Source organism: Sparus aurata, chromosome 14, assembly GCF_900880675.1.
Source record: "Sparus aurata chromosome 14, fSpaAur1.1, whole genome shotgun sequence".
NCBI classification, from domain to species: domain Eukaryota; kingdom Metazoa; phylum Chordata; class Actinopteri; order Spariformes; family Sparidae; genus Sparus; species Sparus aurata.
Window position 1 is genome coordinate 19,827,659 of NC_044200.1, and position 24,687 is coordinate 19,852,345.

General features: G+C 41.8%; 1 protein-coding gene across 6 annotated transcripts in view; it reads left to right on the plus strand.

The window, feature by feature from the left end:
- Positions 1-24,687, plus strand: part of syt1a (synaptotagmin Ia) — a 185,565-nt gene that overhangs the window by 103,898 nt on the left and 56,980 nt on the right. The window contains exon 1 of one of the 6 annotated variants that reach the window (XM_030440194.1): positions 12,119-12,143. The exons of the other annotated variants lie outside the window; for them this stretch is intronic. The gene's annotated coding sequence lies outside the window, so the exon portion shown is untranslated. Of the gene's footprint in view, positions 1-12,118; positions 12,144-24,687 lie in introns of those variants that run through there. 6 annotated transcript variants of the gene reach the window in all.

The window sequence follows — 24,687 nt, forward strand, 5'->3', positions numbered from 1 at the left end:
GCATGACTTTGATTTTGTGCCTCGCTGCATGTCCTCCAAGCACAAAGGATCTCCAGCCCCCCCACCATCAACCGCGCACTCCGACAGAAACAATAAGAGGCTGAACAAGTCTTGCCCTAAGGTTTCTGTTATCACCAGTGGGCAGCAAACCATCCGTCACTCCTCTCCCTCTCTTTTCTTCTTCTCTCTCTCTCTCTCTGCTAAACCCCCATACACATGTCCTCTAATTGAGACAGCTAATAACTAACCAGGGTCATTTGTATATGTATGCATTAGCATAATTGAATAGGCATGAGTTAAGTGTTTTCCACTGGTGTGTTAATAACGGTCCAGAAAAGAAGCGAGTACATGTGCGGCTGTGTTTGTTCGGCTCAACGCTGTCATGAACTGGGAGGCACCCATCCGTTCAGTCTCCTCCCCTTTGCCCTGCCTCGCTTCGTTCCCCTGTCAGCTGTCAACAACGTGAAACTAAGGTGTGACCATTTTTCTTCTTCCTTCGAGATGTCTTTGTCTCTGTGGAGTTATTAAACTGCGGACTTTCCCAGTGAGAAAACAGCCACGTGTGGCAGGTTAGACAGCACTCAGACTGCCGGCCGCTGCAAGGTAATTTCCGTGTGTCAAACAGACAAGGCTAAAGAGAGTTCACACATGTTTTCTTTCCTCTTCTGACCCAACAACAAAGGCCACTGCAACCTCTGGAAAGTAGTCGGTTCCTCTTCAAGTCCACATCCCATCAATAAACCCTCCTTCTAGGAGAGGAGTCAGGCAACAGAAGCACTGATGGCAGGAGGTGGGGCACATGAAGAGAGAGTTGATTTGAGTTGGGCTTAAAGTGAAGAAAGGGATGATGGGAAGGATGCTAGCGATGGGGCTGCGGCAAGGATATGTTTTCCATCACAGTACACTGCAGCTGTCGTCCTTGTCACCGCGCCGTAAAAATCAGTGCGCTGTCTGCTGCGATCTGAGTGGAAAAGAAGAGCAACTTTCTATCACAACATCTCTGACTCCACAGCAAGCTGCGTATTCACCAGAGACCTTTATTTACAGAGAGGAAAGGGGGCAAAGCTGACAGCACCAAAGAAGTGCAATTTCTTTCCAGCACAGGTTACTGAGAGGTAAAGGAAAGCTGCAGAGTAACACACCTCAAACTTTTTTAATTGTTGCATAGCAACAACCAACTGGTTTTCAGTCGTTGACGCACTAAGCACAGCTTTGTTTTGTGTTTGACAGAATGTGAGATGAGGCTAATTCATAAAGGTAAGAGGAAATGTCTTACTTTAAAACTGTCTATATCATCATCACGCTCATTTTGCGCCATAGTCAGGAGATATTGACATGCACTGCTGAAAATCTTATTTTCCTGCCATGAATTATCCAGTGTCTTGCTGTGCACCACATGGATTGATCTTCGTTAATGAGGGTTTTGAGGGCTTTCAAATCTCACAATGATAGAGAGACGGCACCATAAGTTTCTGTATCAGAAAGGGGATCATCAGAAAAGATCCAGAATAGTGATCTGATCAAAGCAGAGCGCAGATTTAGATTATCAAAAGACAGGAAAAGTGTGAAGAGTTTGCATGGGAATATAAACCCAATACCCAGATTGCCGTATCCATAATTGTACTATGGCCAGGTTGAATCCTCGATTCCATGGACGGTGAAATGTCTGGTTAGCTTGAAAGTCTGGTTTAACATGGTATGAAATTATATGTACTGTTAACTGTATGCAATGACCATGATTTTGATCTTGCTACCATAACGTTAGCTTTCTGTCTAAAAATGTACACAAATGATCTTTTCTTTGGCAAGTCAACAAGGTATAAGCGGAATAATGCACTTGAGGCAATCATCCAACAGGCACACGTTGTCCTTTAATTCCTGATTGTGGACACCTTGTCGGATGGGTATCTATGACATCTTGACGATACCCATCATTAACCACATACAGTACATGTCCGCCAACTGACCTTCCGTCTTAGAGAAACAACAACAATTTGACTTATCTGTTGATTAGGATCTTTGATTTTCACACAGCCCACAGGGAGTAAACAGTCTTTGTGCTCATACTACATCTGTTCGGGAAAGAAATTGAATTTCCATCGGTTCCCCTTTCCTATTTACCAGGCTCAGTGGTGTCACCATCTCTCTGTAAGCTTCCAGTCAGTCCCGGCTTAACGCAATTAAAGGATCTATCATGTTAAAAGGCTGTCACAGAAAGGAAAAAGCCAGGAGGTTATCTTGAAATCAGGCATTTTCTCCAAACCCTGTCCTTTGATGCATCGACATGCCCTGAAGGAGAGTGGCTGTGGTAAATGGAGGGTAATCACTGATCTTAGATGTCCACTTGGGAGTATATTATCAGCTCCCCCATCGAGGATGTCCACTATGGGATAAACAGATTCCATTACAGATGTGTCTCACTGGGGCTTACAGTTGCAGTGCACTGACATGACAAAACACACAAATGAACGCTGCATTCATGTGCAAAATTGTGAAATATGTCTTGACAACGACGAAGCGGGAGGAGAAAAAAAAAGAGCTGAATTTCTGGTCCATTTCAGAGCTTTTCCAGTTCCTTCCTCTTCCTGCGGAGTACAGAGAGACAAGTGGGTCATGTAGCGGGCATCTGTGTGAGAGTACATTCTCCTTTCTCCTGCATTCGTTTGGTGAGAACTTGCACAGAAGCGAGTTTTGAAAAGCCTGGTAAAATGCAATCAGTGCCTTTGCATTTCCAAGTAACTGTGCACACTGTGAAGAATTTCAGCAAGCTAGGATGAAGTGAGCATAGAAAAGAAAGTGAAATGTTTGGGCAGTGCTTGGTTTCCCCGTTTCTTCACATCGCTTGTTCTCGGATCAGAGGGGAAAAGTAGAGGTGTGTGTGTGTGCACAGCGGTCGCTGTGATTAACGGCAGCATGTTTAGCTCATGCATTATTCATCTGTCATTGCATTCACCCACTTCCAAAAGTTGCGACTGAAGTATTTGGTTGGAAAGCATTTTTGCCAAAAATGTGAGGCCAAATGAACAAAATCCAGCCTTCCACGTTTGAGTCTATTACCTGAGACCACCTCAGTGTGAAAAAAACACTGTCGTATCATGTTTAACAGCCTTTATCATCTCACCCAAGGCTGCTTGCTTGTAAAGATAAAATCCCAGGAAGTTTTATTGGCAAAGTTGAGGGAGGTCACTGTTTTGGAACGACACAATGTGAGGAATTAAAATGATATCACTATGTTTCAGCATACATCCTATCCTTGATAATAGGGTTAATCAAGTCTTCCTTCCTTCATTCCCTTTTCACGAAACCCAGCCCTCAGTCTCTGTGCCACAACTGTCATTATGAATAACCTCTCTGGCCCCTGATATGATAAACCCGCAGGAGAGACAAATTACCCAGGATGCATACAGAGAGACTAGTCGTTGGATTACAGTTGCTTGAGTTTGACATTCACTGAATACTCTGTGCTAATTTACTGTTTCCACCATCAGTCGCTGCGTGGCCAGGGCTCACTCTGGGGACTAAAATGTCTTTAGGGAGTGAGTGCAGGGGCCGAGATAACCTGTTTTACTACTTTTAGAGGGCACATCTCCCTAATTTGATGGTTGCTGTCTGCAACGGCAGACTGGTATTTGACATTTTCGTTGCAGTAACCTTTCTGTCTTGTTGTGTGCTTATTGTTGTTTCTTTATTTAGTTGCTTCTTTATGTAATATTTTGATTTATGGATCCTGATTATTCTTTACACTTTTCATCTCATGTCTGTTAACTCAAAGTTTCTTTTAATGCTATTAAATGATAAGTCAACTGGAAGTATAGTATCCTTCCTCTAAAATCAGATACCATCACTTTGGTCCCAATTTTTAACCCAGAGCGTTGCTATTTTATGACCTGGGTATAAGACTCAAAAATCAGCTGTCTTGGATCACCTTCACTACCTTTTACTGAAGAAAATACTCAACATATCATCAGTAACGAAAGTCTTTGTTGCATTTATAGCTTACCATTGCTCACTTGTATTCGCATTTAAGTCCAGTAATATTGTACTTTCTTATAGTTAAAAAGTCTCTCGAAAAAGCCAAAACCTACTGTATACCATCCAAAACAAGAAAACACATCAGGGGGCAAAAAAGTACACTACAGCCCCAGATGTGCATCTAAAAATGTACTCTGTAACTGAGTAATGTAAGCTTCAGACCACAATCCCCTGCTCTTATAGGACACTACGAGCCTTTAAAAATATTTTTTACACACATCACATATAATGTTGCTGTCCTTATCTTTTAAGATTGTTGTACTATCATAGAAAGCATTCAAAAGTGACCCTTTTGCATGTCTTTGAGTTCTTCTATTCACACATGATAATCTTTGGTTTGTGCTTGTCTTCCATCACAATAGCACAGTATATTATTTTGTCCTATGTCCAAAAGGTGTCAGACCAGTCAGTGGGAAGTGCTACAAGGTACCACACCTGATTTACATGTAATTACATTCTTCAAATTTGTTTTGCGCAAACAGTCATTGAAAATGTGCGAGCATCATAAGTGACACAGGCGAAAATTAATACAACGCAGACGCTGACAGGAAAAATAAAGTGGAGGTCAGTGTTTACAACAGCTCTGTAATTGGAAAAGAAAATGTGATGTCAGTTACATTCTTCCCATGTTTGCTCAGTCCGGACCAGAGCAGGGAAGTGTTGGCTGTGCCGGAGTTGAAGGTTTAAGAGCTTTTAGAGCCGAATTACACCCAAGAGGAACCTTTTTTTTTCTCCCTTGAATGCACCAGTCAGATCAGTGACAGTGTCTAACCTCAGGTTCTCTTCTGTGCACGTCTCTTACCCCACCTGCCTTCTCCCCTTTAGTCCATCAATCAATCCAGCCCGCATCACGCTCTAGTAAGCTTGACTGGCACTAAGGAGGAAATCTTGGCCGCCTTCGAGCGCAGTGTGTGGTGCCAGCCAGATCATGTACATATATATCCACACATTTCTGCATTCTTTTATGTGTCTCTGAAAGAAATGTTTCTTAAAATGGCAGAAGCATCGTACGCCTACACTGGATGATAATAGCCGCTGTGTGACTCTCAAAGATGTATCTCTTTCATCAGCTCCTTCACAAGGCCACAAGGCAGGTCACATGTGCTGTTCAAGGACCTCCTTTGTCACATTATTTGGCTCCTAAAATGCATAACTCCTCTGAGCTTTTAATGCCCACCAGACCATCGCTGTATTGATTCCTGGATTGATCCCGTTCATCTGGGCCTTTTTGTCCCCGAGCATCCGGAAAATATCCTATCATGTCTGTGTGCACATTATTATACCACTCACACAGTATCTGAGCTGCATCCTCTTTTGTGTCAGCATGATGAGTGGTGACAGCGCTCCGAGTCATGTCTTTTGTTGTGTGCGCGGGCATATTGTGCGTTGTTGTGTTTACCAGAGTGAGTCGGGAGCTGTTTGTGGGCCCAAGGCAGTGCTGTGCAGGCGGGTTGGGTCGAGGGTTCAGGGTCGACCATGAGTTGCGTTTCAATACCACAGTGTATCATTCTGCAGTGAATGGATGACCCGGACATCTACTGTCCCTGTAATGATTAAATGCATTATGGTTTGATTCTTTTGTGCTAATTCTGTCTGCCTGCGTCGTGTATGCTTTCCCAATTTCAGCCTGTGCTCACTGCCTGATGGATGACAGGGCAGTAATGGAAGGGTGTCTCCATGGTTGTTAATTTTTTAACGCAGGTGACAGTTTTAAATTCAGACAGTAGTGTGGAAATCTAAACTGGATCATTCTTGTCCTCGTTACAGAATAACATCCAGTCCAATTCTAACTTAGCTTTCAAAGATAGGAAACATTCTATCTTCCTACTATACTCATGGCTGTGTCCTATCCTGTATTAGACTTTGTATCTTATCCTTACTTAATAAAGTTGTGCCTGTATCCATGGCAACGTATGTCGCATTTCATTTGTCACTGGAGAGCTTGCTCAGACAAGAAGGAGAGATGTGTTGTGTCTATGGAGGACAGGATATATACCTATTGTTACATGGTCTGGAAGATTAAAGCTAACTGGTTAACTTCAGTGTAAGCTGTGCTTCTCCCACAGCTTGAGTAGCTTATTTTGATGTTCATGTTGTTGCTCATTTTCATTGTTTTTGGCATACAGACCCAATTCTAGTAGCATTTTTGGCATAAACTTTCAAACGTGGCCCAGGGACTATGCTATCCCTTACTTATTCCTAATTTAAGACATTTTTCAGTAAGCACAGTTCTTTCAGCACTTGAAAAAAATTGAAAAGACATAACAAGGGGAGAAACACAGAGGTGGGAAACAAAGTTTTCACTCTGCAGGACGAGTGGTAATAAGATGAGATTCTTGCGGCATGAGCTCGCAGATGGCCGTCCTCTCTCAGCGTGGCCAAGACTCTCTGGCTTCATTTATCTCTTTTTCACAGCATTGTTTCCATCTCTCCCCTCCACCTGCGCTCCCCCATCCTGTCCCTCACAGGAAGTCCAGCCTTCACTTGCCGCACTGGCGATAATGAGACAGACTGTCCGAGCCTTATCTGCTTAGACAATGAATGCTTGAATGAATGTTTCTTCTCTAAGTCAGACGAGATTCTCACAAAACTTGCATCCTGTGTTTTAGAATTTACACATTTCTGACGTTTGAATTAGTTTTATTTTTCAGTTTTATGAGCAATATATATGCAAAATTGCTGCCTCGCACACTTTACATTCAGCTATATCAGGGCTTCTTAGTATTTGTCAGAAAATGTTGGAAAAATAGGCTGTCACAATTTACCAGAACCCGATGAAATGTCTTTAAATTGATTGTTTTGTGAGACCAACAGACCAAAACCCCCAAATATATTTAAATTACTGTTAGATAATATTAAGAAAATCGGAACATATTTGCGTTTTAGAACTAATCAATTATTCAAATCATTATTCAGCTCTTCTCTAACACATTTTGATTGTTCTAGTCAAAAAACTACACTGAATTATCAACCAGTGCAGGTCATTAGTCCTCCTTGATACACCAATAGCAAACAGAAGTGCCATATTTGTTATAATTTGCTTTTCTCCATTCGTGCATGTGTAACATTCACCATGTTGTGTTTGCATCTGTCTGTATTCGTTCTAATTTGTCCGAAATCTGCTCGATTGTGAACAGATTTCTTTCTCTTTTTTTGATTAACAAACATGTGGCTTTGATTGGTGACAAGAGCTTAAAAAGGTACCTCGACATGAATCTGTTTGGAGTCTGTCCTACAGTATGTCCTCACTGCAACAGCTGTTACAGCCAGTTCTTTCCCAAATGTTCCAAAGACATTGATAAACATAGTGAAACACAAAATAAATGATCAAAAAATATCTGTCAAGCTCCTCCTGGCTGCTAGATGAGAGCAGAGTTTAAACTGTATTAACATAGTTTGATAATAGGGTTAAAGTTTACCTGACGTGTTTTAATGAGTTAAATTAACAGTTTCTGAACCGATTCAAAGCCTAAACGCCACAAAATGACATTGTGTTTAGCCACTGTTTCTTTGAATATGCGATATTTGGTGTTTTGTGTCAAAGTATGCATGAATTATGATAAAATATGTGACAAAGTGGTGTTTCTATAAAGCACAGGTTGTATTCCTCCCACACATGCAGGCTGATAAAGCAAAAATATGATCTGTTGCTTGAGAATGTGCCTAATATGAGAGACAGACTTTGTCACATCTTTATTTTAAGGGAGCTGCGTTTTCACACTAATTCCCAATGTTTCAGGATGTGTCAGGGATGGCTTAACACCATGCACCATCCTTGGTTTCCATGACGACTGTGATCCCTGTATGATAATCGGATTCCCACTATAGCTGTGAAAACACTCATTCCTACCCGATCCAAGAAAAAGTATAACATGAAACGCACAGCGAGGAATTTGACTGCATGACGATAAACAGCCGAGCGAAGAAAAAAAAGCTTTGTAGTGGAGCCAGCCTGCGAGGTCAGACCCCGGTGAGTCTGTTCACAACCACAGAGGCAATGAAAACCACGAAGCCTGTAGTATTGTGTAGGAGCTAAGCCAGTTACTGAACAATGATGGAGGAGGTATTAGCAGCTGTGGCTGAAAAATCCATTTTGTTTTTAACACGTGCAATTTTGCTATTAGAGGAAGAAGAGCATTAAGAATAAAAGCATATCACAGTAGAGGAAGAAGAAGCAGAGGAAGCTATTTGGGTTTTTGTGTGTTTCAAAGGATAAAGCAGTATGGCTCATTCATAGATCACCCATTCACTCTTATTCAACCAGGTTAAAGTCCCTCTATCTGTATTTTTGTGCAGATTTTGAACTATTGCATCAGAAAAGGTTGTTGGAAATGGAAAAGTTCTAAAGAAAGTTTCACATGAGTCAAAGTTTTGCCTGAGAAGACAGAATCCTTTTCATTGTTTGTTAATTTCCCTGCGGATGATGGACTGGTAGTGATGTTAAGTTGGTTCGACCTGGAGAAAATAATGATGTATTCCTGCCTTTTAGTTCACATCTGGTTCATGCTCACGACGACTTTCACAAACAGAATCAGAGGTCATAGAGGCCATCAGATGACTCATTCTATGTACAGTTGAAGCGACTGTCATCGTGAATCATCAGCGCTGCACAGATCCACATGAAGTAATTAATACATTCTAGAGACTGACTGAAAGTAATGCAGCACTTTGATGCTTTTGATTTGTAATATTATGTTCTCTGGAGTCACGAGGAGGTCACAGATAATAAGCAGCAGTTATAATCATAATTAGTCCAGACTGCAACTCATTGTTGAATAATGATGACCAAGAAAAAAGGTACTTACAGAAGCAAGTGACTCTATGTTTCAAATGCTGTTTAATGAGGTTCTGCTAAAACGCATATTCTTCCACATGAAGAATTTTCGGTATTTTAACTCATTTTCAATATGCGATTGATTCCAGAAAATCCAGCGCGTATCTGTTACCATGGTAGCCAAATGAGTGCTAATGCAGATCGCTTTTTTGGCAAATGGATTTAATAGCAGTGTAGCTTCTGAATTCATGCAAACATCACACATGTGCTCTTTTTTTTTTTTTTTTTTTGCTTTTACACCAAAAACTCCCACCACAGTTCATTTTGGAGTCCCACATTTTCAGGTGAACTAGGTCTGGATGTTCAGTACAGACCTGACTTTAATTGATAGCTTTTGGCCGAATAAACAAGCCAAAGAAAAAATAGCTCTTTTGAAGTAAACCAAACAAGTCAGGTTTTGAAAGCAGCCTAAAAATCTCTTTTTCTTCAAAAGAACCACATTTAAAACTGGTGGTCAGATCATATAAACGGGGTAAGGGTGCAACAAAACAGCATCAAGAAAATGTAGACATGTATATTATTATAACTTTGCAAAAAGATCAATAACTAAACTGAAAAACAAACATCTGCTTTCAACTTGGAGGTTTTAATTGCGTCCTTTTACTTCCAGACACCGAGTTGTTTTTTGTTTTTTTTAACACTGCTGAGAGGAAAAGGAGGAAAGGGTCGACTGCATAAATTCTTTTCTCTGGCAGAGTCTTAGCCTTTCACATTTATCTCCAGCCCAGAATATGACAACTATAGATCCCCTCTCCTTTGCACAAGACAAATGACCTTATTACCGGAGAGGACCATTCAAAATAGGATCATGTCAGGCATGGCAAAGCGCTCCTGAGGAAATTCAGACCTGCTCTGCGAGCTGCGCACTGTTTCTCCGGGAAACCATCAAAGCACAATTTTACAGAGCAAAACGAGTTGGAGAGCCTGTTTGGGTTTTCAAAACACATCAAGAGGCTCATTCAGAACCACTGGTGGACTAAGCAGCAGTGTCAGTTTCTGTATAATTTAATACCGTCCAGGCACCTTTTACTGGCGACGTGCTGCTGAGGACAAATTTGTTTCACCATGATGAAGTTTTTTGTGTTTACCGACGGAGATATGCCTGGAGGGCAGCACTCCTTCTGTGGTTTACAAGTGAGTGTGTGTGCATTTGTGTATATGGGCTTTCCCCCCTGTGTTGTCCTAGGCCCACAATGTTCTCCCTTGTGGGAAATCACTGTTTGCATAATTACAGGACAGGACAGGATGCCCAGGAATCATTTGCCTCGCCTCTGTGTACATTAAGCCTTGAGGCCTACTACATTATCTAGAGATAGTTAAAACTTTCCTTGTTAAAAATGTTTGCAGCAGCGTGTGATTCGAGGAGCCACTCTGTTTGATACTGTACAAGGTGAAGCCTGAAACAGTCTCATTTTAAGGGGAAGTTGGCATCGCATTGACCCCGCTGCTTTAGAGGTCACAGCTGTTATAGTCCTTTAAAGAAGTGGAGCTCATTGATTTGGATCCGGACAGATCTGCTGAGAGCAGTGGGGGCTAATGAGCCCAACATGCATTAATGTCCAATCACAAACCATCAAGCCTGATTCATAATGGCAGACCTTAATAGCATGACTGATAGGCTAATAGACCAATCCTATTTGTGTCAGTCATTCGAAAACAGCTCGCTCTTTACAGTGGATTCAATTGATTTGCATGAAGACAACGAATCAACAGGACAAGGTAAAGGTATAAAAAACATACTTCTATTTTATCACACTGAGTCACAAATAGGTTTTGTAATAGAGATAAAAACAGTGTTTGAGAAGTCCTAAGGGCTCACAAGATAATATGTGATTAGATGCCAAACAAGATATAGACGAAGGAGGAAAAATGTTGAAATAAAACTCCTTAGAAGGTAAAAGCGCTCTTTGCCCACAGGTCATACACACATGCAGGAGTCAAAAAGTCTGGGATAAACCTGCCATGGATCACTGGAGTTCGTATTAAACAGTTTCCTGTCAAACATTAATTTCGGTGTCTCATGAAAGGAAGGCTTTCTCAGAATTATCTTCAGAAGCTTACGTATCATTTCTCTTGAAGCTCACATCAAGGAGAAGACACACGCCTTCCCCTGTAAAACGGGTGATGCAGCGTCACTCATCATTCTAATTCCTCTTATCTGTTTACTCAGAAAGCCTCTGAAGAAAGCTTTCTGACGTCACCCATTGGTCTGTGAACTGCTGTTTTGAAGCCTCGAACTTGGCATTACGGACGTTGCCATCTTGGTTTTCTTGGGGCGGAGGTGACCATATATGGATGAGAGGGGCGAGCAAGAGAGAAGGTTGTGGTAGCGACTGAAGTGTAACCTGCTTTATCCATTAGGAAATTGTTTCTGATAAGTAGGGTCACTTGCTCATAAGCTTACATACAATCAAACTTCTTTTTGAAACCAGTGGAGTCGCCCCTACTGGCCATTTGAACATTTCTGCATTGGCTTCACTTCACTTCACTTCTCAGATCTCGAAGTCCATATTTCTATTAAGGCAGTGAGTTTCCAATACCTGCCCAACCTGAATACAGCCTTTTAAATATTAAGCCTTGAACTAGCTGATGTTTTTTCTTATGTATCACCTTAAGTTTACAGTTTACAAAGTTAACAAAAGTCGGAAATGCAGGAAGCAAGAATAAACACTCAACAGTCGAGCCAAACAGAAGTTAAAACAAGAAGGCAAAACACAAAATGCCATGATGAAGAAATCAAGTAAAAGGAATAAAAGCGATAGAAAAAAGGCAAAATCACATAAAAGCAATCAAATGCAAATAAAAAGTACAAAGCAATAAAAAGATAAGATGCTACGAAAGAGGAATTAGAATTAGAAAGATCGAGAATAATGAAAGGAATAAAAGGATGGAAAGATGTTAAGCAAACAAAAGACAATATCAGATAAAAGCAGGAAGTATAACAGATTTACAAGGAGTTCACGATTTTGCAAACCTTATCTCTTCAAGTGTGTCGTTCCAAAGTCCAAGAGCTGGACGGATGTTACCTCCGAAACATTTACATAAAACGTCCTGATGTTTTGGCCTTCACTTTCACTTCACAAGCTCAGCCTAGTCAAACTTGTTCTCATCTGAGTGACTCTTCAGATCATTCATCCAGGATTTTGCCCCTCAGGTGAGGCGCGCTCGTCTCATTGAAGTTTATGCAAGTTGTCAACACCTGACAGTGGACGCAGTCGGGCTGACAGTTGGTTTCCCTTTTGCCTGATCGGTGTGGACTGTTGGCCAACAGCTGAAGGTCAGAACAGCGCAGACTGGAACACACACACACACACCCTCATTCACATGAAAAATCAGGCCAATTTAGAAGAGATTTATGGGGGAACCAGCAGACATCTGGAGGGAGCTGGAGGATGGTGAAAGTTGTCCAATTAGACCGAAATTGAGGAAATTGTAGTTCGTGTAAAACTTTACAGCAGACGAAACTATCTGAAGATGAAAGCTTTTGCTGAAGAAATTCCTGCTTGTATTAATCAGTTGATCATTCATGTATTTAGTAAATTGATTATTTAGTATGAAGTACATTCAGATTCAGTTTTACAAGGCTGTCTTGACGGTTCGTCTCCCCGTCTCCTGAGGCTCTCCAGCAGCCTTGTGATGGTTTACATTAGTACCATGTCACAACAACAAATAAAGCCAAGCTGTCTCTTCTTTTTAGCATTTTTTTTTTATTCCAGCGCCAATTCCCAGAACTCGAAGCACTGCTGCAGCCTGTTTGTGTAAACCTGACATTAATGAGGCATGAAAGAAATTTTGATGGCCCAAGTCGTGACAGCTCCTTCACAACTTTTTACCCCGGCGAGTGGTTCACTCAAGGGCCACCAGACGAGCAAAGATTTCCCTTTGTGTTTCCAAGGCTCGTGTGAGAGCTACACGAAATTGTTCTCCATGTCGTGGCTAAGCTCTTTAACAGAGACAAAGCGGTTGTCATTTTTCTTAACACCACCTAATTCCCTTAAATGTCACAGGAACACACTCAGCTGGTGTTGAACGGAGCAACAGTGTGAAACCTGCTGATGCGTCTTGTTTGCCTTAGCTTCTGTATATTTCTCCTCACATGATACAATCAGAAGAGTGAGACTCAGTTAAGCAATGTCATAAGTTTGTAGTTTTACTTTGTCACTGTTCCTGGTGGCAATATCTGAAAGTACCACAGCAGTGAGTCACAGAGCAACAGTGCCTCAGGAGCAACGTCGCCTCACAAACTGCTTCTGCTTCTAATTCAAAGAAATCAAGATATCAGTTCTGACATTTGAGTAGATTCTCGACTCTTTCTCACCCTCTTGCCTCTTTTTGTGAATTGCCCGCAGTAGTGCCTTCTCACAGGGAAGCCATTTCCGAACAAGTGCGGATATTCCTCCTCACTCCCTCATGGGATAACCAACAGCTTGTTCAGTCAAGGGTTATCAGCTGCAGATGGCTGAAGACAATAAACATGATCAAACATGGGGGTGGGTATTTTGAGGCTGTATGTCTTAAGCCAAGTCATAGAGTGATGCAATGCTGCCATTTTTGCAAAAATTCCTAATTCTCTCCACAATTTATCTGTTCATGTCTGCATCAGTTTGACCTTTCATATAAAGCTGGACATCATCGTTCATAACAGCTTCTCTACCAACTATGAACAATCTCACTTGTGTAATGAGATGTGTGGGCTGCCCCTCACGATTAATGGCTCCTATAAATCACCTATTTATCTGAGCTGAGCTAAGCTCACGACTAACGCTGAGCATCAGCCTTTCTCTCTCCCGACAGGGAGCCACCTTCAAGCTATCCTGTCCAGTAATCTTGATTAATTCTGTTTACCTCAGTGCAGTCATTATAGAGAATGGGCCCTATAATTTTAGCAGACAACGTCTCAGAGTTGAGAAACTGACCTCGTTCCTTTCTTCTCAAGGTCTTTCAGTGAGTTTGAGCAGAGAAATAATACTGTTTAAAAGATATCAGTTATACTTAAGCAGTTGTTTTCCTTCCCTTTAGGGTTTTATATATGTTCTTGTGCACGTTAAAGATCTTGAAAGTTAAAGAGGTCAAAGTCAGCACCAGTAGAAGGCCCCCCCCCACCCCCCACCCCCTTTAGAAAACACTGCTCATGAATCACCTCAGTAGTCCTGTGACTTTGTGACATCACACTACGTCACCATGTCACACATTTACAGGATTTATGCCCAGCAGCTTGTTTGCCATATAGGAATAGTTTTAGCACAGCTGCTCTGTTGCTGTTAGCGGTGCTGGCTCAGGTGTGTGTGAGCCTTCCAATCAGAGGAGACTGGGTATAAAGGAGGGGTGGCTGTAAAGGGACAGGAGCTGAAACGGAGCGTTTCAGACAGAAGGGGAATACAGCATGCATAATGCATGCATAATATGTCTGCTTTAATATGCTCTCCCTGCTGCACAGTAGATTAGAGAGCAACACTCTTCACTTCAAAGATGATTACACAGCAGCAAAGATTATACAGCATGTCACTTTTTCTGAGTCTGTGGAATGAAGAAAAATCTCCATTTGCCTAATCATCACGCAGGAGAGGAGCCCACTCCAACTACAATGCTGCCTGATTGTACGGTCCTCACTGTTCCCAGAGATAGCTTGTGCCAGGCCGGTCTTACTTTAGATGAGTTGAAACTCTATTGTTCCTACTTCCAAAGACATCATTTATTTTTATGTAATCTTTCCGCTGCGAAGCCACCCCAATCACCTTATCAACTCGCACGTCACAGATGGAAACAAAATCAGTCCACTTATGTGCCATTCTGCACGATTGGATAAAGGTTGTTTGACGTCTCTGATTAGGCATTATGATGGTTTCTGTGTTGTGGTTCAGTGAGTGTAAGGAAAAAGCTGGATGAACCGTGCTTTTATCCAGCAGCTGCAGTCATTATAGTGCAATAATAAAAAAGCGAAACGTTGCTCGATATAGGAGGTGATCCATCTCCATAATCATGGCTAGTCAGAGCTGAATGTACTATCAGCAGCAATTTCATATATTCAATTTGAGCTAATCATGCTCGCTCCATTCCTATTTTCCACTTAAGTCATTGAACTGAAGAGGGATAAAACTGATTAAAGTGATATTGTCCTACATGCCCCAATGTGAAAATCTTGATGAGTCTTAAAGGACGCTATTACAAGAAGGACATAACACTAGGTCATTTAGCAGCGCGGGGAGCTGCTGCTCAAATTTCTCTATATTTAATCGTTTAAAGTGCACTTTTACTCTCTGCCTGGGGGTCACAGTATTTTCTGTAACATATACTACCCAGGCTACAAGGGAACAGACAGAAGAAAGCAAAAAGGGAAAACCCTCAGTGCTTGGCCCTGCCACTCCCTCCCACACTGATCTCAAATGGAGCCCCGTAATAGACCAATTTCAGCTCTGCCTGGAGCAAACCAGTCCCTTTATTCATGTACTCTGGGCTCTTCCTCTTTGGCCAGATTGCAAGGACACAGGGGGAGAGAGGAGAGAGAGATTCCCCCCCCCCCCCCCCACATGGCAGGATAAAATGAGAGAAGATGGTCGAGCCGTAAGGTTTCTGGATAGGCACAGCAGAGAGCCCACATTATGGATGGTAATGGACTGTTTGTATGCCCGGCTCCTTTCTCGCCTCATATTGTTCATTCCACGGGCTCCTAGAGCGCCACACCTCACTCCAAGGTCATGGGGGCTGAGTCGGAGAGGCCAGACCCACGCTACAGTACTTGGGTCCCCCTGGTGGAGCCGGGCAGGTCCAATCACAGTGAGGTCTGAGGTAATAAGCACCGCTCCATCCCGCAGCACGCTGGGAGAGTTGGGAGGAGGACGACAGAGGACTGTAGGCTGGGATTCAGAGCGTGGCAGAGTTATAGAGGCTGTGCTGCTGAGAAAACTACTACAATGAATCCTTGAAACCTGGAGGGAAACATAAAAAGACATATTGTTGGTTGTACATATTTTAATAAGCTTTTCTTTTCATACTAACACTTACTGCTGTTGTTACTGTTCAATACTAACAGTTTCTTTCAGCAAGAGAGACTGTTTTTTATTCCTAAATTTTCTTGTTATTGGTTTCAGATTCCACAGTGCTCGGGAATGTTTAAGTGCAGCTACAAAGGCTACAAATAGTACATAAATACACGGCTAGACTCTGCCATTATGTTTTTTATACTTCTTACTTCTGGAGTCCAGCCAACTGTGAGAATTTCAGTACGGATCCCTAGTGGGCTTTAAGATAGCGAAACCCAAGCCTATCTGCTGTATTACATATGAGATACACAAAAATGCACAAGGCAAGAGATGCCATCGGCAAACATCGCAACAAAGGAAGTAGGGCAGGATGAGCTGGTGTGGTGCAAATCAATTGACACAGCCAGGGCAGCATCGTGCAGCAGGTACAGACGGCGAAGAACCAGCGACGGCGGTATTATGAGAGAGAATTTGTTTATCTCTCTAGAGAGACCTGGCCAAAATTACAGGCTAGCAACAAGGATGTGTAGCACAATAAACATAAAAGACATCCTCGCTCTTTGAAACTGTTAGAGCCACTATGAGGCTTTTCCCAGATGAAGGCTGTTGTGTAGATTTTTCAGAAGCTGAGGGTGTTTAATATGAAAAGACACTTTTAAGTTTAGTATGGAATCTGGGGGTGTAAAAATAGACTCCAGGGACTGGAAACTATGTTGTTATTACGAGCGCTGTTTTCATTAACTGACTTTGTTTGAATTCAGTATACTTTTCAGTTGGGGTGAGCTAATAGATAATGGCCGACAGTCATCATCTACTGATCATCTCTTGATTGAAAAGGTGCCCCACCAGAGAGCACAAAAATCAGTGTGTCCCTTCACAGTTGTTGAAAGGAAGGGGTTGTTGGTGTTGGTGACATGTGGGAGGGAAACCAAAAAGAAAATTATTATGTTTCCATGTCTTGTCAACCCTATTTTCCTTTTAAACCTGCTCCGTACTCAGCTCAGCCTGTGCTTCTTTTAATCGTACCGTTGTTTAGTATGGCCTTAAAATGATATTGTGATATCTTAAGGGTATCTCGGGATAAAAAATATATATATGGATATTTTGAAATCTCCTCAAGAGCACAATTTACTGATGTATTTTATGTTGTATGACAAAACTTCCTCAAATCGCCAAATCTTTTTTGATCTTATTCTACTGAAAACCCACTGACTTCGAGAGAAGGGAACTGCAAAATGCTAACTCATTTCCAGGTTTTAGGACTCATTCCTGCGGCACTCTCAATCGTGCTGTGTCTAGTAAATATTTTAGAAAAGCCGGCTCCCTCCAGCCCCTCTCCTGTCAGATGGGAAACAGCAGGGAGGATTTGGACAGTGTGTTTCTGTGTGCTTTGACCTCCACTGGGCTCTGGACGTTTGGCTCAGCGTGGCGGCGGCCCGCCGTCCTCTCCTCTGTCTGATCGGATTGGGCCACAATTGTACGACACAACTGTTTGCCGATGCCCAGTGGAGGCCGACTGGCATTCTGCTGGTGCCAAACTGGCTGGCTGCTGGGACGTCTCACTGGGAAAATATCCCTCCAATCCTGCTCCTCCTCTCAAATCTCCTGCTGTTTACCAAAAATAAGAATTATCACCGCGGCACATCCTGCTTCTCATTGTCACCTCTCATAATTTAAATTATCGACTGGCACTCATGCTCAGCTAATTAAATGCTTATTTAAATTTACAAGTATCTCGTTAATAATAAGACAAACAAGACAAAAACTGACAGGATGGTAAAAAGCTAAAGACATTTGACTGTTTTTCATGCTTTAATTTCCCATAATAGATCCATTCAGAACATCACAGCTTTGCTTAACAAGCATTAACACTTGTGGATTTGCGACCCCTCTGGATTTGTCTTTGTGCTGTCATAGAGTTTTTCTAGCTGGCCAGCTGCTGCAGTTTCTGACCACAGTGGTGAAAATGAAAAGCGTCAGTTGCGGGTTGTTGCTGGGGACGGATGTCAGGAAGGATTGCACTCTGAAGCTGGCAAGCCCTGACATGCCATCCTCCATAAGAAGAAAGTAATTGGCCTCCTAATTGCTCTCAGAGGCATGTTTCACCGCCCGAGCCAGTTCCCGGGCCTGCCTTCAGCTGCAGTACAAGTCCGGTGTCAGGCCGGTGTGATCTGACCTGAACACGAGACAGACTGGAGGAAAAGGCAGCTCGATTTCTTCTTCCTCCGTCTTCCATTAAACTCCATCACGCTGTGTCTGCAGCTCTGTTTATCTCCCTGAGGGGGCACTCTCCTCTCCAGCCAAAAACACCAGCTAGTGAACTGTTAAATCAGACTCGGATCAATAGGGATTACATTTCTACTGCCGTCACTGGAGACACAATTTTAGGATCTTGCCTTCTCTTTTTCTTTTTTTTTGTCTCTTTAAACTTAAACACAAAGTAAATAATCTTTTAATGGGACTCATCTTTTCATCCTTGCTGCTAATTAGAGCTGATATCCAGCAGAAACACCACAGCCTGTCATTACGCTCAGCACAGAAATGGAGATATCTCTCTTCAGGTCTGAATGTCTTTTGATTTATGGGTATTAAGTGGTTACTGCATGTTTAAAAAAGCCAGAAACTTCTGCACCTGGAGAGATGACAATTGAGATTCATTTATATTCACCAACATTCTCGTAAATGTCTACTCCATTGTGCCCGCGGCTCTAAAAAAATCTTTTACTTATGGCCTCTTTAATCAACAGCCTATTGACTTTTAAAGTGAGGTTGATTTTTCTGCTCTGGATATGAAAATGTGGAAAAAAGGCTCAAGTGTTTCCAGCATCTGTTAGTCATATCCTAGCTTTAGTCATCGTGATCTGTGAAAGCGTTTGCGCTGCATCTGAATGAGAAAATATCTAATTTTCTTTTAAGATTTTTTTCTGGCATAGACACCTTTATTAAGCAATAGACAGACAAGAAATATGGGAGAGAGAGGGGGATGTGACATGCAGCAAAGGACCGCCGGCCGGAATCGAACCGGGGTCGGCTGCGTTCATGGCATGCGCTCTAACCACTCGACTACCTGCGCGCCTCAAATATCTAATTTTCGAATCCATGTTGACTCTTCACACTTGTTCCTTGTTTTGTTTTTTTTAAGTGTTAATGGTGTGGCTATAAATGGGAAGTCGGTGAAGTCGCAGTGAGTCATGAGAAGCAATGACAGAGAGGTTTATACGAGGGAAGATTTCAGCAGCCCTCTTGGAATTAAGACGTGCAGTGAAATTGGATGTGTACGGGGTTTTGGGCCTGGGCCTGATCCACTCTGACAGGGTTGTGTGTCAGATTCAGTTTTCTGCAAAGCACACAGATTGGAGTTTGCTTGGACGCATTCTGTGGCAGAAATTCTCTGGAGGCAGAAATAATCTCAAGTGTTGTGTAACTGAGCTGACAGAGATGAAAAAAAATCACAAGTTTGTGCAAGATGGCAGCTGAAACCTGAAAAAACTAACTCCATTCAGAATCTAGGTTAGATTATCGATTCTTTCTCATCAACATATATATATTGTTTGGCAAATTGGTAATTACACAAGATATTTCTTGCTAATGTGATTAGAGATATCAAATATTAAATCATCCATCTTTGATCTCTACATCTTAGCCTTTTGGCACCCTCAAGTGTGCATAAACTACAAGTTAGGACCTTATTTTAAGAGCAAAAATGTGACGTTGACAGATATTTTATCTGATATTAGATATTTTATATTTATGTATTAATCATGGACAAGTCATCGGTATTTGGTTTTCTGTAATGCTTTATGATATCTAATAAATTCGCCTTTCTAAACTTTTTCATCAGCATGATGCCAACTTTTGTTTTGTGTAAAATCCTGAAAACTCGGATTTAAAGTGCAAATGTTTGTCCTCATTGTTCATAATCAGACAGGTGACAATCAAATCAATCAAAACAAATACAAGCATTATTATTTTCTGAGAGTTTTTAAACTGAAAAACACATCTTTGATTGATGGAGGTCTCGGAGCAAACAGGGCATCAACTGTGATCAAATATTGAATAATCAAGCAAAACAGTCCAAACTAATATCTTGTGTGAAACAACTAAACTTTGCAGAAAACTGTGCTTTAATGTCGAACTCGTCACTCGGCCTTTGACATTACATTAACTAGCTGCTACCTCCTTTCCTACTTTTAATAAAACGTCCATTTATTTCAACCCAGTTTGATTTCATTCAGCTGCAGATTATGTCTGTCACTGAAGCAGCACTTCCTGTTTGTGTAACAAAAAAAACTCATTTTTGTGCTGTATGTCCCTTCAGAACCACGGACAGCTCCAAGTGCTGAATGAATACGAGTTTCTTCAGTTTACTCAATGAAAGTGACCAAATTAATTAGAGGCGCTCTTGATTTCAAATAACACACACCCCCGTAGACCTCATTTATTTTAATCACAGGCCATGCAGTACCCGAAATTCACTGAAGCGTTACTTGGACATGGCAGCATGGAGCTGGCTTGGCCACAGCCAGCAGTGATAATTATCATGTGGGCTGTGGGAGGCGGAGAGGGTTCTCCGTTGTTGCCTGGAGGTACGACGACAACAGATGTTTTGGTTCGGAGCCTCATCTGCCAATATTGGGATCATCGTGATTTTGATCCTGTCTCTAAGTGTCACGACCAGTAGGTTGGTTTGAGCTGTTAGAGTTGAAGGGGTCAGGGGTCAGTGGCTGGTTTGTTGTTCAAAGCGCTGCAGTGTTCAGGGGGGAAACGATTAACCTTTTTACTTTCTAATTTATCTTTCTTTGTCAGCTAGCGAGGAACGTCTCCCTTGTGTCTGCAGAGGGTGAGAAAAGGGAGGAGGGAGATGGAGATGCAGTGGCTAGCTGGTTGAAAAGAAGCGAGAAAAAGCTTTCAGAAAAGGCTTCAGCATGCAGAATCACAGGTAGTGCTGAAAGGATTAGGCGATAAATCTATTAATTGATCAACTGCACTGTAGTTGATTAATAAAGGCTTTAGGTCTTTTCTTCTTTCGAAAAATAACAGATCGTCAAGCTGTGTTTCAACGTTTGAGCTTCTCAAATGTCAGGAGATGAATACCTTTGTGTTGTGGTCGTGCAAAACAAGCAATTTAAAGATACCATCTCAGACACTGGGAAATTTCATTTGCCAGTTTGACATCGACATTGTATACACTGAACAGTAAATTAACAATTAGTCCAATCTGAAAATAATCATTGGTTCCAGCTAAACAGGAGAAGGAGAGGACATTGTGCAAAGTCTTTTCTGTCTTCTTAAAGGGAAGAGCTGTAAAACAGTACAGGACAGGGTCAACTGCAGGAGACACCTCTGTTAGCACGAAGCCTGCAAGCATATTGTCCCATTTCCACCGGCTGTAAACTGCCAAACATCCATCTTAGCGCTCCACCTCTGTATCGCACTATCATGGCTGCAGACTGTATTATTCAAGAGCAATTTCAACCCAATTTCATGGGCTGTCTTGATACGGCTGCAACTGATCCCAATCTACAGACTTGATGCTCACAGGAACAGAAATCTCTCTGATGGTATCCAGTTTACCTGTCAAGTGTGTGCCATATAAAGGTTTCTGCTGCTAAAACCAAAAAACAGCTCCACTACAGCAGAAATGATGGATAAGAGATGTCAAAAATAAAGAAATAATGCAATGACATCTACCTGCTGGGCACATTTGTTATGCATGTCTATTTCTGGTCCATATGATACCTTGTGGAAATGATGTGCACAACTATTTACGCATTTGTTTTCCACAGCAACAGGACGCTAATCCTCTTTCGTGTGATTGGTAAGGCATATCATTCGTTCATAGTAATCTAGCTTAGCAACAGTAATTTCCCCAGGAAACTCAAAGATAGGGACGCCAATCAGCAGGTCCATTTTTAGGGAACATTAGATAAAGTTTTGAAATTATGCTAAAATCATGTTTTGTCATTTTGTAAAACAAATATAAGATGGCTGAGGTTGGAAACATAATGTAGAGCCACCCCACCAGTCATCTGTAGCCCACATCTGAGCTCTGACGATGAGATATATCAAAGCACTAGAAAGTAATTTATGTACGACAGACACATCTGTCTATTCTCTTTTTTTTCCTCCTGCTCCATCTCTCTCTAAACCTCTGGAGCTTTTCACAACCTGGGGTCACAGTGATAACAACCCACTTGCAAATGAGAGAGCTTCTGCCAAATAAGAAAATCAAAGCTCATGCTAATGCAGTGTCAGAGACGCCTGATGGCAAACGATAAGCTGAAAGATCATTGGTCACAATGCCTGTTTATTTCAATGTCACCCTCACAATGTTATCTATCAAGCTGCCACCACTGTCAATGAGTTCAGTCTCACTCTTCAAGCCACCCTGGCAATGTGGAGTATGATTTAGGGAGGCTGTTGTGTTAAATGATAGTGCCAGTGAGATCCGATCTGACAGCTCACTCTAGTTCAATAAAAAAGAAAATGATGGAAAACGATAGCATATTTATTTTTCTGACTCTTTGCTGCCCCTCAAAAAGGTCAAACTCCCATTCGCTGGATGTCATTATTTACTTTGTGCTGCTGCAGATAAAAATGAGCACAGTCAAATTATTATATTGTGACCATTATGGAGCTAGTTGAACATTGGCAGGCGTGCTGTTTTTCAAACAAAGTGTGTGGGTGGAAATGTTGTGAGGGGCCGTAGGCGTATGAAAGGATGCCCAGTGGGGGAAAGGCTCTCTAATGGACCAACGAGGAGAAAGCAAAAACATCAAAGTGTGAGAGGAAACATGACACCATGAGGAGATACATGAAATAAGGGAAAAAGTCAAGATGTGCTGTGAAAGCTAGAATATGAATCTCATGTCCTAATCATCCTAATCGCTCACTCTCCTCGATTGTGCTGCCACGATCTATTCACATCTGCTTGAAGCGGCAGATCAGTGACACTCGAGCTGTTATTTCTGAAGATGAATTGTTTGTCACCTTCTCATCACACTTCCGCATCACTCTACGACACCTCTATTGGATTAGCAACCTGTCAGCTCTGTGTGTATTAAGAAGAAGGGGGTTCAGAGATCTTGTGACTCAAATGTGAAATCAGACCACCGATCTGTCGGAAGTGCCAATGAGATTCAAGACGTGGGGGCCTGTCGTGAAGAATTCCAGGATGAGCTGATTTATTCCATCGCCCAGCTGAATGCTGATGTTTGGCGACCTGGTTTTCACCACATTTCAATGGTTTTGATGCTGTATAATTCATCCCCCTTGGCGTTAACTCTCTCAGAAGTTGAAACTTACACATTTTAGTTCAATTTCTATCATGCAGGAAATAAGCAAAGGAAGTGTGAGTGCGAGTTAAAAAATTGTTTCAGACACGAGCAAAAAGTTTCATGAGTCATGCCATATGGAAGTGTTGCACGAGAACTGCCTCTTCTCGAATGCACAGCTTAGCAGAAATACTGCCTATTTGCATTTTCAGTAAGTGTTTATAAAGTGACAAATCAAATGAGACAGCACCTATTCATCTGTAAGTCATCAGGTGCTTTACAAACGTCTTATTTGAACTGGTCTGAGGCATCATCATCATCAGTAAACTGCACACACCCGACACTCTAAACAGAATTAAAAGGTCAGCTGCCAAGTGTCTGGAAAGAGCACTTGAAGGGCCGTCTGTTTGAGAACATCAACAGCTCTGGGGACCTGTCTGTTTGACACGGCCACCATAGAAAATGACAAAAGGCAGCAACAACAAATAAGAAAGCGCGACGGCTCCATTTGCTACGTCACTTGTACAGGGAACAGAGAGGAACACACCATTTCCTTCATGTATCCAGGGGTCATAGGAATCAAGATATCCCAGATCTCCAGACATTTACTCTAACCATCTCTTTATTTTTATTTACATGCTAAAGTGATGAGTATTTAGAAATGTGAAGACTTATACTTGAGGTGATAAAGATCCCCTGTAATCTCAAATGAGTGGTTCCCAACTTCTCATAATATTCCCCCCACTGATTATTTGCCTTGATGAACCGTGTCAGTTGTGATATCTGTGGCTGAGCCCTGCGGGAGGCAGAGTGTTGCAGAGGGAGGCGTGAAGAAGTGGGCGGGAAGAAGAAGAAGAAAGAAGTGAAGCCGGAGGCTGGAAGCTAAAAAAAATCAAATCCGCAGGGCATTTGTTTTATGTTGTTTCTCCACCGAGCTAAAGCACGTAACGCCAAAATATTCATATCTGTCTTATCACAATTTGATTTAAAAATGCAGATATGAGAAAATGTGCCATCAAAGACAACCAAAAACAGTATGAATGTCACTTTATGTCAAGATTTATGAAACTAGTGAAAGGCAGGTGTAAGATTTGAATGTAGGCTCAAATGAGAGCATAGAAATAAATGAATGACCTTTGACCAGATGTCCACCAACTAGCTTTCAAGAGATGTAGTTGTTTTTAGACATTTACTGCGAAAACATTTCATATTTTAACTGTACAATACAGTTGAAAGCTCAGAAAATTGACTTTTTATTTGGGACAATCAACTGGCACCGGAAACGTAAACGCGAGCACTGTATCAGCTTGCAGCAGATTTTATTCCCTCTGCCTCCTCATTTTGGAATTTATGTTTATGAGAATTTGATAAAATAACACTGAGAGTCTCAAACTAAAAGCTAAAATACGTAAACCCTGACGCAATCATCCTAACTGAACCAATGATTACTTTAAACACCTCACTAAGACGAAGTTCTAGTCTAGACATTTTATGCAGAAAACAACTTCTGACTCAGCTCACTCTCAAACTAAAAGCTGAAATATGTTAACCTTGATGCAATCATCTT